This window comes from Bos grunniens, chromosome 25, assembly GCF_055505025.1.
Source record: "Bos grunniens cultivar Pamir isolate PY7600 chromosome 25, Bosgru_T2T1.0, whole genome shotgun sequence".
Lineage (NCBI taxonomy): Eukaryota > Metazoa > Chordata > Mammalia > Artiodactyla > Bovidae > Bos > Bos grunniens.
Window position 1 is genome coordinate 15,409,253 of NC_141189.1, and position 13,564 is coordinate 15,422,816.

Consider the following 13,564-nt stretch of genomic DNA (forward strand, 5'->3'; position numbering starts at 1 on the left):
TTGTTCTAAGAGTTTGGGTTTATAAAAAAGAATGAAATAATGTCATTTGCAGCAACATGAATGGACCTAGAGTAGGTCAGACTGAATGAAATAAGTCAGAGGAAATCAAGTATCATGTGCTATCACTCAAATGCGGAATCTAAAAAAAATGGTACAAAGGAACTTAATTGCAAAACAGAAACAGAGTCTCAGATGGAGAAAACAAACAGGGTTACCAAGGGTAAAGGGGGTGGGGTGGGGAGGGATAAACTGGGATTTTATGTATATGTCCAGGGACCATCCAGGGATAGTCTAGGATGGACATATACACACTGCCGTATATAAAATAGATACCTAATAAGGGCCTACTGTTTAGCACAGGGAACTCTTCTCAATACTCTGTAATGACCCGTATGGGAAAAGAATTTTTAAAAGATTAGATATATGTATAACTGATTCACATTGCTGTACAGCAGAAACTAACACAACACTGTAAATCAACAATATGCCAATAAATTTTTGAAAATCATAAAAACAAATTAAAATTTAAAAATAAGAGCTTGGCCTCTTTCATTGAAAATGACTGCTCCCAGACAGGAAGGTGTGCAGGGGAAGGATAAAGGACAGCTATTTTTCATAGCAAAGCTTGTGAAACAATTTGACTGTGCCTATGAATAACTTTGATAAAAATACAAACTAAAAAAAATAAAATTTTTTAAAGTTAAAAAAAGTTTAGGCTCTTCTGACCTCTCTGACCATTTCCTCCTCTGCAAAATGAGGTGATAATAAAAATACACACTTCCTATTGTTGTTGGGACAGTTGACTTAGTAAGTGTGAAAATGCTCTGAAGAGTATTTGTGAACTTTTATTATTGACAGTTAACTTACTGTTGCATGAGTGATAAGTCACTTCAGTCGTGTCTGACTCTTTGCAACCCAAGGGACTGTAGCCTGCCAGGCTCCTCTGTCCATGGGGAGTCTCCAGATGAGAATACTGGAGTGCGTTGCCATGCCCTCCTCCAGGGAATCTTTCCAATCCAGGGATCAAACCTGCGTCTCTTTTGTCTCCTGCATTGACAGGCGGGTTCTTTACCACTAGCGCCCCCAGGGAAGCCTTAGCTTACTATGCTATGATGATCACTGTGTTAGGTTAGTGGGCTTCTCAAGTGGAGAAGCTGCCACATCATGAAGGGTGTGTGGGGCTGGATCTGGGAGAAAAGCCTGGGCTGGAAACAAGTTCTGGAACCATCAGCGGAAGTGCTGGGTGAGATCCTGACGGGAGTATGAAAATGAAGTAGAAGAATGGGCCTGGCCTGGGTCACAGGAAAACAACCATGATGGCCACAAAGGGCTCAAGAAGGTTGGGAAGGAAAGTGTCCAAAAAGGAGAAGAGGGACTTCCCCGGAAGTCCAGTGTTTAATGGAGGGGTGCAGATTCAATCCCTGGTCAGGGAGCTAAGATGCCACATGCCTTGCAGCCAAAAGATCAGAATGTGAACAATAGAAATAGGACTTTCCTGGTGGTCCAGTGTTTAAGAATCCTCCTGCCAATGCAGGGGACAACGGGTTCGATCTGGGAAGATCATGCCACAGGGCACCTGAGCCCCTTGGGCCACAGCTACTGAAGCCCATGTGCCACAAGTACTGAGCTACTGAGCGCGCATACTCCAGAGAGAAGGCACCACCCCGAGAAGTGCGTGCACCACAACTAGAGAAAAGACCGCTCAGCAACGAAGACCGAGCACAGCCAATAAATAAATAAATAAACAAATCTTACAAAATGAAACAGAAATAATATTGTAAGAAATTCAGTGAAGACTTTTATTTTATTTATTTATTTATTTTACCTGGAGGAATAGGGTGGGGCGAAATGTGGGAGGGGGTTTCAGGATGGAGGGGACACACGCACGCCTATGTTCGATTCATACTCACATACGGCAAAAACCATCACAACATTGCAAAGCAATTATCCTCCAATTAAAATAATTTTTTTAAAGTCAAGGGAAAGAATAAGATTTTTTGATTAAAGTATAGCATTTTAAATAAACATCAGTTTGTTATGAAAAATGTAAAAAAATAATGTAAAGCATTTTACCTGTTTAAGAATAAAATTCTCCTTTACTGTGACAATTTGTAGTTGAAAGATATTTTATCAGAATAAAATGCAATATCTGTGTACATTAGTGGTTTTGTAAGTTCTGTTTTATGAACTGTTACTACCTCATTAGTTCTTGGGGTTTTGTTGTTGTTGTTAAAAAGGGTCTGTAAGTCACTAACATGCACTTAAATTCCAAAGACTTTTAAAATGGTCCATGTTAACAAAATCTTCAGAAAAAAAAGAGAGAGAAAGAAGAACACAGTGAAAAGGCAGCCTGGAGAGAAGGAGTGTGAACAACATCACAGGCTGCCGTCAAGTGAGGTAAGAAGTCTCTGAATCTGGATACAGAGGCTGTTGGTGACCCTGGAGTGAGTGGTCCCAGGGCAGTGGGGGAGGGACCGGGGGCAGCAATATCACCCAGAGAGAGGTGCAGCCCTGAGGAGACCTCAGACAAAATATGGCTGGAGAAGGGCCCTGGAATTCTTGGTGATGAAGAAAATTTGAGAGTGAGTGAGTGAGGGTTGTTGTCATTTATTCACTCAGTCGTGTCCAACTCTTGCAACCCCACAGACTGTAGCCCACCAGGCTCCTCTGTCCATGGGATTTCCCAGGCAAGAATACTGGAGAGGGTAGCTGTTTCCTTCTCCATGGGGTCTTCCCTACCTAGGGACTGAACCTGAGTCTCCAGCATTGGCACATGGATTCTTTACCACTGAGCCACCAGGGAAGCCCTCTGGAATCTTTTGCCATGAACGAAATTTGAGAGCAAGTGAGCAAGGGTGTGGGGGTTCAATTCCAAGAAGGAAATGGTGGCAGAAAAACCCAACAAAGAGAAAAGAGAAGTAACCCAGATCCTGAAGATGATAAAAGATAACCAGAAATAACTCAAACCAGAAGTCTGGGAGACTCGGGGCTAGTGTTATGGACAGAGGCCACCAGCCTTCAGAGAACCTTGAACCTGGCCTTACCATCACTCTCTTTCCTTAGACACGGATTTCACCCTGGATGGGTGAGGACAGATAAGATAAGAATTCTGGACCAGTAAGATTCCATCCCCTCTCTCACTCTGCTCACATACTTCCATGATGCTTCAGAGAAAAGTCAAGATAAGGTACCTCGCCTTTGGTAAGGAAGACTTGGATCATAAAACTTAGAACAGAATGTGTCCTTAATTCAACCCACCCATTTTACAGATGAGGCCAATAAGGCTCCAGCCAAGACCTTAGGGTGTCTAAAACTCAAAGCCCCATTTCAGTGATTTATGATTTTGACATTTCCGGAAAAGAGGATGACAGTAAAGGGGATGATATAAACAAGGAAGGGGCGGACATCCCAGTTACTCATCTCCTCAGTGCAGTCAGTCACATCCAGCTTTGTCCATTTGGCACCCCTAGGGTGTTCAGAGTCCTGGTCAAACTTGAGGCAAGCAGTCAAGGGCAGAGGGGTGATCTGGAGAGGTTTGGAGAACAGCCAGCCTTCCCACTGCTGACATTTCTGACTCCATAAGTTTCTGCTCTGTCTCTGAGCTCAGAGGGGCTGAAGAAGATTCCAGAAGGATGGTAGGGTAGGAGGGGCTGCATTTGGTCTACCATGTATGGGCGGGGGATGGAGGTGGTTGTGGGGAGTGGGTTAGAGAAACTAGGGCAAAAGCTGTTTTAATTCAGGTCTGGTTTGCCCAAGCTAAGTGGAACTGAATAATCTGCAGTCTGTTGCATGAGTTGTTTTTTTTCCCCATGGAAATAAGAGAACAGAAATTTAGTGGGCAGAAACCCTCAGATTTCTTGTGTGTTTCTACCCTTTGCTTGTCCACAGAGCTTGACCGGATTTCCCATAATTTCAGCCCTTCCTCTTGCTGCAAACAATCCATCTCACTTCTCTGTCTTCAAAGGAACACCTGTCTACCTTACCTCTGACTTTTCTCAAAACAGAACTTATTTGAATTCTGTAGTGTAGAAACACACGCGGGCATGTAGGTACTCAGGAAGGTGTGTCTGTGTGTGCATATGCTCAATCGCTCAGCCGTGTCCAGCTCTTTGTGACCCCATAGACTATAAGCCCACCAGGTTCCTCTGTCCGTGGAATTTTCCAGGCAAGAATACTGGAGTGGGTTGCCACTTCCTACTCTAGAGGACTTCCTGACCCAGGGATCGAACCCATGTCTCCTGCATTAGCAGGCAGATTCACCACTAGTGCCAACTGGGAAGCCCCGTCAGGAAGATGTTTCTCTTCAAAAGCCTCTGGTTCTCCCTACACTCCTGGATCCCTGGGCATGGAGTTCTGGTGTGATGGGTGATTTGGGATCAATGGAGGATTTTACCCAATGCCTGCAAAGTGTAGGACATGGAAAAGAGAAGCAGGCATAGGGTAGTAACATCTGGGCTGCGCTGGGTCTCCGTTGCTGTGCTTGGGCTTTCTCTAGTTGCGGTGAATGGGGTCTACTCTTCCTTGTGGTACACACAGGCTTCTCATTGTGTGGCTTCTCTTGTTGCGGAGCTCAGGCTCTAGAGAGTGGACTCAGTAGTTGTGGTGCTCAAGCTTAGTTGCTCCACGGCATATAGAATCTTCCTGGACCAGGGATAGAACCCGTGTGCCCTGCATTGGCAGATGGATTCTTAACCACTGAACCACCAGGGAAGTCCCAGGTAATAACATCTTGATGGCAGAACAAAGGAACTGTGATAATCCTAACATTTCTATTAGTGTGAACTTTTTTTCCAGTTTTATTGATATATAGTTGACCTATAGCACTGTGTAAGTTTAAGACACACAGTGTAATGATTTGACTAATGTACGTCATGAAACGATGACCGTTAGAGGCTTCAGTTCAGTTCAGTCGCTCAGTTGTGTCCGACTCTTTGCGACCCCATGAATCGCAGCACGCCAGGCCTCCCTGTCCATCACCAACTCCCGGAGTTCACTCAGACTCACGTCCATCCAGTCAGTGATGACATCCAGCCATCTCATCCTCTGTCGTCCCCTTCTCCTCTTGCCCCCAATCCCCACCAGCATCAGAGTCTTTTCCAGTGAGTCAACTCTTCGCATGAGGTGGCCAAAGTACTGGAGTTTCAGCTTTAGTATCATTCGTTCCAAAGAAATCCCAGGGCTGATCTCCTTTAGAATGGACTGGTTGGATCTCCTTGCAGTCCAAGGGACTCTCAAGAGTCTTCTCCAACACCACAGTTCAAAAGCATCAATTCTTCGGCGCTCAGCCTTCTTCACAGTCCAACTCTAACATCCATACATGACCACAGGAAAAACCATAGCCTTGACTAGATGGACCTTTGTTGGCAAAGTAATGTCTCTGCTTTTGAATATGCTATCTAGGTTGGTCATAACTTTCCTTCCAAGGAGTAAGTGTCTTTTAATTTCATGGCTGCAATCACCATCTGCAGTGATTTTGGAGCCCAGAAAAATAAAGTCTGACACTGTTTCCACTGTTTCCCCATCTATTTCCCATGAAGTGATGGGACCGGATGCCATGATCTTTGTTTTCTGAATGTTGAGCTTTAAGCCAACTTTTTCACTCTCCACTTTCACTTTCATCAAGAGGCTTTTGAGTTCCTCTTCACTTTCTGCCAAAGGGTGGTGTCATCTGCATATCTGAGGTTATTGATATTTCTCCCGGAAATCTTGATTCCAGCTTGTGTTTCTTCCAGTCCAGCGTTTCTCATGATGTACTCTGCATATAAGTTAAATAAGCAGGGTGACAATATACAGCCTTGACATACTCCTTTTCCTATTAGAGGCTTAATGAACATCTATCATCTCATGTACGTACATCATTAAAGATGTAGAAAAAATGTTTTCCTTGTAATGAGAACTCTTAGGATTTACTCTCAACAATTTTCATTTATAACATACAGCAGTGTTAATTATATTTATCACATTGTACATTACATCCCTAAGACTGGGTCCAGTGGTTAAGACTCCACAGTTCCAATGCAGGCATCACAGGTTCAATCCCTGCTTGGGGAACTAAGATCTCATATGCCCTGCCGCAGGACCATAAAACAAAATCCCATAATACTTATGTGAAAGTTTGTACCTTTTGACTACCTTCATCTGATTCCCCAGCCCCTACTCCCTGCCTCTAGTAGCCACAAATCTGATCTCTTTTTCTGAGTTTATCTGTTTGTTTTTGGAAGTGTAATTGACCTATAATACTATCCTGCCTGGTACACAGCATAATGATTTGATATTTCTATACATCAAAATAATCACCATGATAAGTCTAGTTGTCATCTGTCACCATGAGAGGATATTATAAGGTTATTGATTATATTGCCCACACTGTACATTTTATACCCATGACTCATTTAGTTTGCAACTGGAAGCTCATACCTCTTAACCTTTCTCACCTATTTTTCTCTCTTTCCCATTTCTTTCCCCTCTGCCAGCCACCTGTTTGTCCTCTATATTTAGGACTCTGTTTCTGTTTAGTTATGTTTGTTCATTTGTTTTTTAGATTCCACATACAAGTGAAATCACAAAGTATTTGTCTTTGACTTATTCCACTTAACATAATAGCTTCTAGGTCCATTGGTGTTGTCACAAATGACAATATTTCATTATTTTTGTGGCTAAGTAGTATTCCATTGGCATTATATATATATGCCACTTCTTTATCCATAGATCTGTTGGTGGACACAGATTGTTTCCGTATCTTGGCTATTGTAGATAATGCTTCAATGAACGTACGGATGCATATATTTTTTTAAATTAGTGTTTTTGTTTTCTTCAGATAAATACCCAGAAGTGAAATTTCTGGATCACCTAGTGGTTCTGTTTTTACTTTTCTGAGGAACCTCCATACTGTTTTCCATATGTCAATATACAGTCCCACCACCGACGATAACAGCAAAAACAGTGCATGAAGCTTCCCTTTTCTCCACATCCTCCTCACCACTTAATTGTTGTCTTTTTAGTAACAGCCATTCTGACAAGTGGAAAGTGAAATCTCACTGTGGGTTTGATTTGCATTTTCTGATTATTAGTGATGTTGACTATCTTTCCACATGCCGGTATTCCATTTATATATCTTCTTCGGGAAAATGTCTATTTAGGTCTTCTGTGCAGTTTTCCAATGGGTTATTTATACCACTGAGCACTTTCCATCTATTAGTTCATTGAATCTTCACAGCAGTCCTAGGGGAATGGGGCTGCTATTATTCCATTTCACAGATGCAGAAGTGAGGCAGAGAGAAGCTGAGTCATTTGTGTCTGTTTGCCCAGCTAGTACAAGGTGAAGACAGGTTTCAAGATGCTGAAGGTTTCCCCACGTTGCTGATAATGTCATTTCCCTTCTCTCTCCCCTACCTCCAGCCTGGTAGCATTGTTTCACTCAACCATTCATCCCATACATCGGAGCTGCTCATGTGATTCAGGCTGCAGGCCGGCTGCTGGGGAAGCAAAACACACAGGAAAGGGAGCCAGCCTTCAGGGAGATCATACCCTACAGGGGAGACAATAGTCTGATGCATTCAAATACAAGTTTTGCTAGACTTCAGAGTGACCTGGAGAAAGTGGTTAGTTCTGCTTTGGTGGGTCTCAGAAGAAGAAGCTTAGATCAAAACAAACAAAAAAAGGAATAATTTGGTGGGCCGGGGACTGAAATGGGGACTTTAGGCCTCTTCAATGTAGGGATTGTGCTCTTCAAGGAAGTACCCCATCAATATCTGATGCATGCACGAAGTTAAAGAAAGGCAGTGCTGGGCCTTGCCCAGCGTTCCAGTGGTTAAGCCCTCACCTTGCAGTGCAGAGGGTGCGGGTCTGATCACCGGCCAGGGGGCTAAGATCCCACATGCTTGGTAGCCAAAAAACCAAAACAGAAGCAATATTATAACAAATTCAATAAAGAGATTTTTAAAATGGTCCACATCAAAAAATCATTAAAAAGAAGAAATGGCAGCACTGATTCTGGGTAAGGGAAAGCGAATGTGTTCCCTTGAAAAGAATTTGTAGCAGTTCCCATTCTGGGCTTCCCTTGTGGCTCAACTGGTAAAGAATCTGCCTGCAATTCAGGGGACCTGGGTTTGATCCCTGGGCTGGGAAGATCCCCTGGAGAAGGGAAAGGCTACCCACTCCAATATTCTGGCCTGGAGAATTCCATGGACCGTATAGTCCATTGGGTCGCAAAGAGTCGGACATGACTCAGCGACTTTCACTCATTCTCTCACTTTCATCCTAGTCACTGCTGCAGCTCAGCTATGTGGGAGGAAAATAGCACTGCCTCCCTCTGATGCTGCAGTTGCTATCAGCTGATGGGGAGGGGAGGGTTCCCAGTCTGTCTTCCTTTGTGGAGAATTAAAGGTGATGCCCTCTGGCTGGGAACTAAGAGAAGATGCTCTTTCTCCATGTCTCACCAAGGATGGGCATCAAAACTGGAGGAGGCCCTACTGTTGGCTGTGTGGATGGATGGGTAATGGAAGGGCAGGTAATTTGCCCATGGATGGATGGGGGTGTGTGCACACCAGGGGCATCTGCACAGATTTGAAGTCCATGGACTGAGTGCTCAGCCCAGATCCCCCTGAAGCCTGCCCAGTAATTGAAAAAATCAGAAAGCTGCCTCTGAACAAGCCAGAAGCAGCCTTTCCAGGAAGCAGACTAACTTGAATTTGGGGGCAAACTTGGGATAAAACAGCAATATGTTTAGGCTGAGTTAAGGCTGCAGCAATTAAGTGGAGGAATAGAAGGATGTTAGGGGACACAGCAAACACGCACCTGGTGGAGGAGGAAAGTGCCAGAAAGATAAGGATGAGTGAAGAAAGAGGAAGAAGCTGGGCACTCAAGCATTGGCAAAAAAAAAAAAAAAACCCAGAGAAAGCAAAAGGATTGTCTTTGCTCAAACTTTCACAGCTGACAAGAGATTTCGCTGGAATAAAAACAAAATCTTCATATTTCATTTATAGCTAAATTCTGTGGAAAAAAAGGGGGGGAAATGAAAACCTGTCATTGGGAAACAAGAAAGAGCAGAAATGAGGTGGTTTGAGTAAGAGGGGTTGGGTCTGAAGTGTTGGTGATAAGCCTTATCTCCTGGATTTCTCTTCAAGAGACCATTCCAACTCCCATCTAGATGCTCCACGGTCAGCTCTCAGTTCCCAGCCATGGCTGCAGCCCACAGAGGTGAGACGGCATGGCTGTCTAGTCTGATGGACAGGTAGCAGGCTGGCTTCCTGAACTGGTTCCCCTAGATGATGGGTGAGTTTTTTGAGCTGGTTGGTACAGATTGTGGGGTCAGAGTTCTGTCTACCCACTGTCCATTTGTGAATTCAGTCTCTCTGTTTAGCAAATGTGAAGTGGTCACATATAGTAGGGTTTCCCTGGTGGCTCAGATGGTCAAGAATCCACCTGCAGTGCAGGACAACTGAGTTTGATCCTTGCTGGGGAAGATCCCCTGGAGAAGGGAATGGCAACCCACTCCAGTTTTCTTGCCTGGAGATTCCCATGGACAGAGGAGCCTGGTGGGCTGTAGTCCCATTGGGTTGCAAAGAGTTGGACACGACTGAGCGACTAAGCACATGCGCACACGCATATAGTCAGATACTATACGAGCCTGAAGAAATGTATTAGAATGCAGGAAAACAGGTTTTACTTGCTTTTGGCTGTTTTGTGTCTTCACTGATGCATGCAGGCTTCCTCTGGTTGCAGTGAGCCAGGGTGATTCCCTAGTTGTGGTGCGTGGGCTTCTCATTTCTGTGGCTTCTCTTGTTGCAGAGCACAAGCTCTAAGGCACACAGGCTTCAGCAGTTGTAGCACACAGGCTTAGTTGCCCTGCGGCATGTGGAATCTTCCTGCAGCAGGGGTGGAACCCGTGTCCCCTGCATTGGCAGGCCACTTAACCACTGGACCACCAGTAAAGTCTGGGGAACAGATTTTTTGAGAGCTCTGTCTTCTGGTAGAGAGCTTGAGAACAGAAAGCTGGGTAATCCAAGCCTATTCGTTCATTTACTCAACACATATATTTAGCAATTGTTCCAGGTTCCAGATCTTGTCCTAATGAAGTGAGTCTGGTGCCGTGTAGGCAAAGACTGGGATTGAGAGAGAGTATGGGGGAACACAGGTACATGCTGATCTGTCCCAGTAGATCATGTTGAGGCCTCAGTCCCAATGTAATTACTAATCACATTCCCTTTCATTTTCAAGTCTTGCCTGGTGACTCAGATAGTAAAGAATCTGCCTGCAATGCAGGAGACCTGAGTTCAATCTCTGGTTTGGAAAGATCCCCTGGAGAAGGGAATGACAACACACTCTAGTATCCTTGCCTGGAGAATTCCATGGACAGAGGAGCCTGTTGGACTATAGTCCATGGGGTTGCAAAGAGTCAGACACGACTGAGCAACTAACACACTTCACTTTCAAAAGGGTCCTAGTTGCTCAGCCTAAATATGGTGCCTCTGAGAAACATGAGGTTGAGAGGGGAGGGCAGGAGCAGGTGAGCTATAGAGGTAAGCAGAGGCCAGTGCACACAGGGCCTCAGAGGTCCCCTTAAATATAACAGGCTGGGCCTCAGAGGCACGAGTGGTCCATGGAGTGAGCTGCCCTGCTGACAGGGTGACTCTGCCAAGCTGTCACCTTGTTTTGTCAAACATTTCCCATTTTCCAAGAGAAACCATAAATCTGAATTTCCCTGAGAAACCTCTCCCTTTTAAAAGGTCAGGAACTAATCAAAAACAAACAAAACCATGAGTGCTAAATAAAACCTGAAGGCTGGATTTGCCCCAAGGATTGTCAGTTAGAAATCTCTTTTCTAAACTGTAAGTATTAATATCACAAGCTAGAATTAAGATTGCCAGGAGAAATATCTACAACCTCAGATATGCAGGTGATACTACTCTAATGGCAGGAAGGGAAGAGGAACTAAAGATGAATACCCTCTTGATGACGGTGAAAGAGGAGAGTAAAAAACCTGGTTTGAAACTCAGCATCCAGAAAACTAAGATCATGGTATCTGGTCCCATCACTTCATGGCAAATGGATGGGGAAAATGTAGAAGCAGAGACAGATTTTATTTTCTTGGGCTGCAAAATCACAAAATCATGGACAGTGACTACAGCCATGAAATTAAAAAACACTTGCTCCTTGGAAGGAAAGCTATGACAAACCTAGATGGCGTGTTAAAAAGCAGAGACATCACTGCTGACAAAGGTCCATATAGTCAAAGCTATGTTTCTTCCAGTAATGATGTATGTATGTGAGAGGTGGACCATAAAGAAGGCTAAGCAACAAGGAATTGATGCTTTCGAAGTGTGGTGCTGGAGAAGACTCTTGAGAGTCCCTTGGACTGCAAGGAGATAAATCAGTCAATCCTCAAGGAAATCAACCCTGAATATTCCTTCCTTGGAAGGACTGATGCTGAAGCTGAAGCTCCCGTATTGTGGCCACCTGATGCAGAGAGCCAACTCGTTCGAAAAGACCTTGATGTTGGGAAAGACTGAGGGCAGGAGGAGAAGGGGGCGACAAAGGATGAGATGGTTAGATACCATCACTGACTCAATGGGCATGAATTTGAGCAAACTCCGGGAGATACTGGAGGACGGAGGAGCCTGGCATACTACTGCTGCTGCTGCTGCTAAGTCGCTTCAGTCGTGTCCGACTCTGTGTGACCCCATAGACGGCAGCCCACCAGGCTCCCCCATCCCTGGGATTCTCCAGGCAAGAACACTGGAGTGGGTTGCCATTTCCTTCTCCAATGCATGAAAGTGAAAAGTGAAAGTGAAGTCGCTCAGTCACGTCCGACTCTTCGTGACCCCATGGACTGCAGCGTACCAGCGTACCAGGCAAGAGTACTGGAGTGGGGTGCCATTGCCTTCTCCTGGCATACTACAGGGGTCACAAAAAGTCAGACTTAGCAACTAAACAACAGCTAAGTAAGAAAAGAAGGCTGGAGGTTGCAGAGATTTATTCTGAACCAAGGGATCCCCAAAAGTAAAACCAAGGACAGACTTTCCCAGGTTTATCTGCTTCTTCACTAGAGATTTATGGCCCTGTTTATTAGTAACTTTGGGGTCATGCTAGGGTAATTTGTCACTAGAAATAATTTACTTTTTAACCCACCATTAAGCTCCTAGCAGGCTGAATCAACACAAGCTTCCAACACAAAGAGGCTATGTGGACTTTGAGCCTTGATTGCTTGTCCAAGGACTGCTGCCTGGCGGTATAGAGGCCCTCTCCTTTCCTGGGTCAGTTAAGGACTCTGGAGATCTTGAGGTCTTTTTTCTTTCAATTTAAGGAGGAAGAAAGTCATTTTAAGGGTTCTGAAGTCAGAAAAGAAATTGTGTAGAACCATTTCAAGGTAGACTTCCCTGGTAGCTCAGTGGTGAAGAATTTGCCTGTCAATGCAGGAGACGTGGGTTCAATCCCTGGGTCAGGAAGATTCCCTGAAGAAGGAAATGGCAACCCACTCCAGTATTTTTGCCTGGGAAATCCTATGGAAAAAGAATCCTGGAGGGCTGTAGTCCATGGGGTTGCGAAGAGTCAGACATGATTTAACGACTGAATAGCAACAAAGATACAAAGGGCCATTGTCTTATGGGTCACCCTTCGATGACATCTTACTGCATTTTGAATAAAACTGAAACTCCTCACTCTGGCTCACAAAGCACATATGCCCAGGCTCCCACCCACTCTTCCAGCCCCGACTCTGCTGCCCTCTGACTGGAAGGCTCCTGCCCCTACTTGAGTCAGGGGTCGCCTCCCCCAGGAATCTTCCCTCACCTGCCCTCCATCCTAAATCATCCGGAGCAGATGTCCATCTAAGCCATAACTTCCTTGTCTCTCAATGAACTGCATGTACTTGCCATTTTTATTAACCTCCCTCACGCCTGCTGCAGGCCATTCCTCTGAGGCCATCAGGACAGCAAAAGAGAAAAGCTACGGAACCAGACTGAGCCAGGTTTGAATTCCACCTCCACCCCTTCCTTATCTGTATCAAAAGTGAAAGTGTTAGTTGCTCAATCCTGTCTGACCCTTTGTGACCCCATGGACTGTAACCTGCCAGGCTCCTCTGTCCATGGGATTCTCCAGGCTGGAATGCTGGAGTGGGTAGCCATTCTCTTCTCCAGGGGACCTTCCTGACCCAGGGATCGAACCTGGGTCTTCTACATGGTAGGCAGATTCTTTACCATCTGAGCCACCAGGGAAGCCCCACTTAGCGTATGACCTCAAGCAATTAGGATAATCTTGCAAAGCCTCAGCTTCCTCGAAAGTGAAATTCAGAGTAAATACCAAGATATGGCCACTTAGCAAGACTGGCATGACAAGTAGGGCGGGTGCTAAGGGCAGAGTGGTAGGTGCTGCATTGGCGAAGGTTGGGAGAAAGGCAGCAGGAGAACTCCCCAGAGGAGGGAAGGCTAACTAGAAACAGGTAACAAAACTTCACCTGTACACACTCAGGTAAGCAAGTGCTATTGGTGCCCTGCCCCGATCCCTGCAGGCCGTGCCAGGGCACGGCTATGCTCCCTTGGTGGACTTCCAACCGGCAGCATCTGCA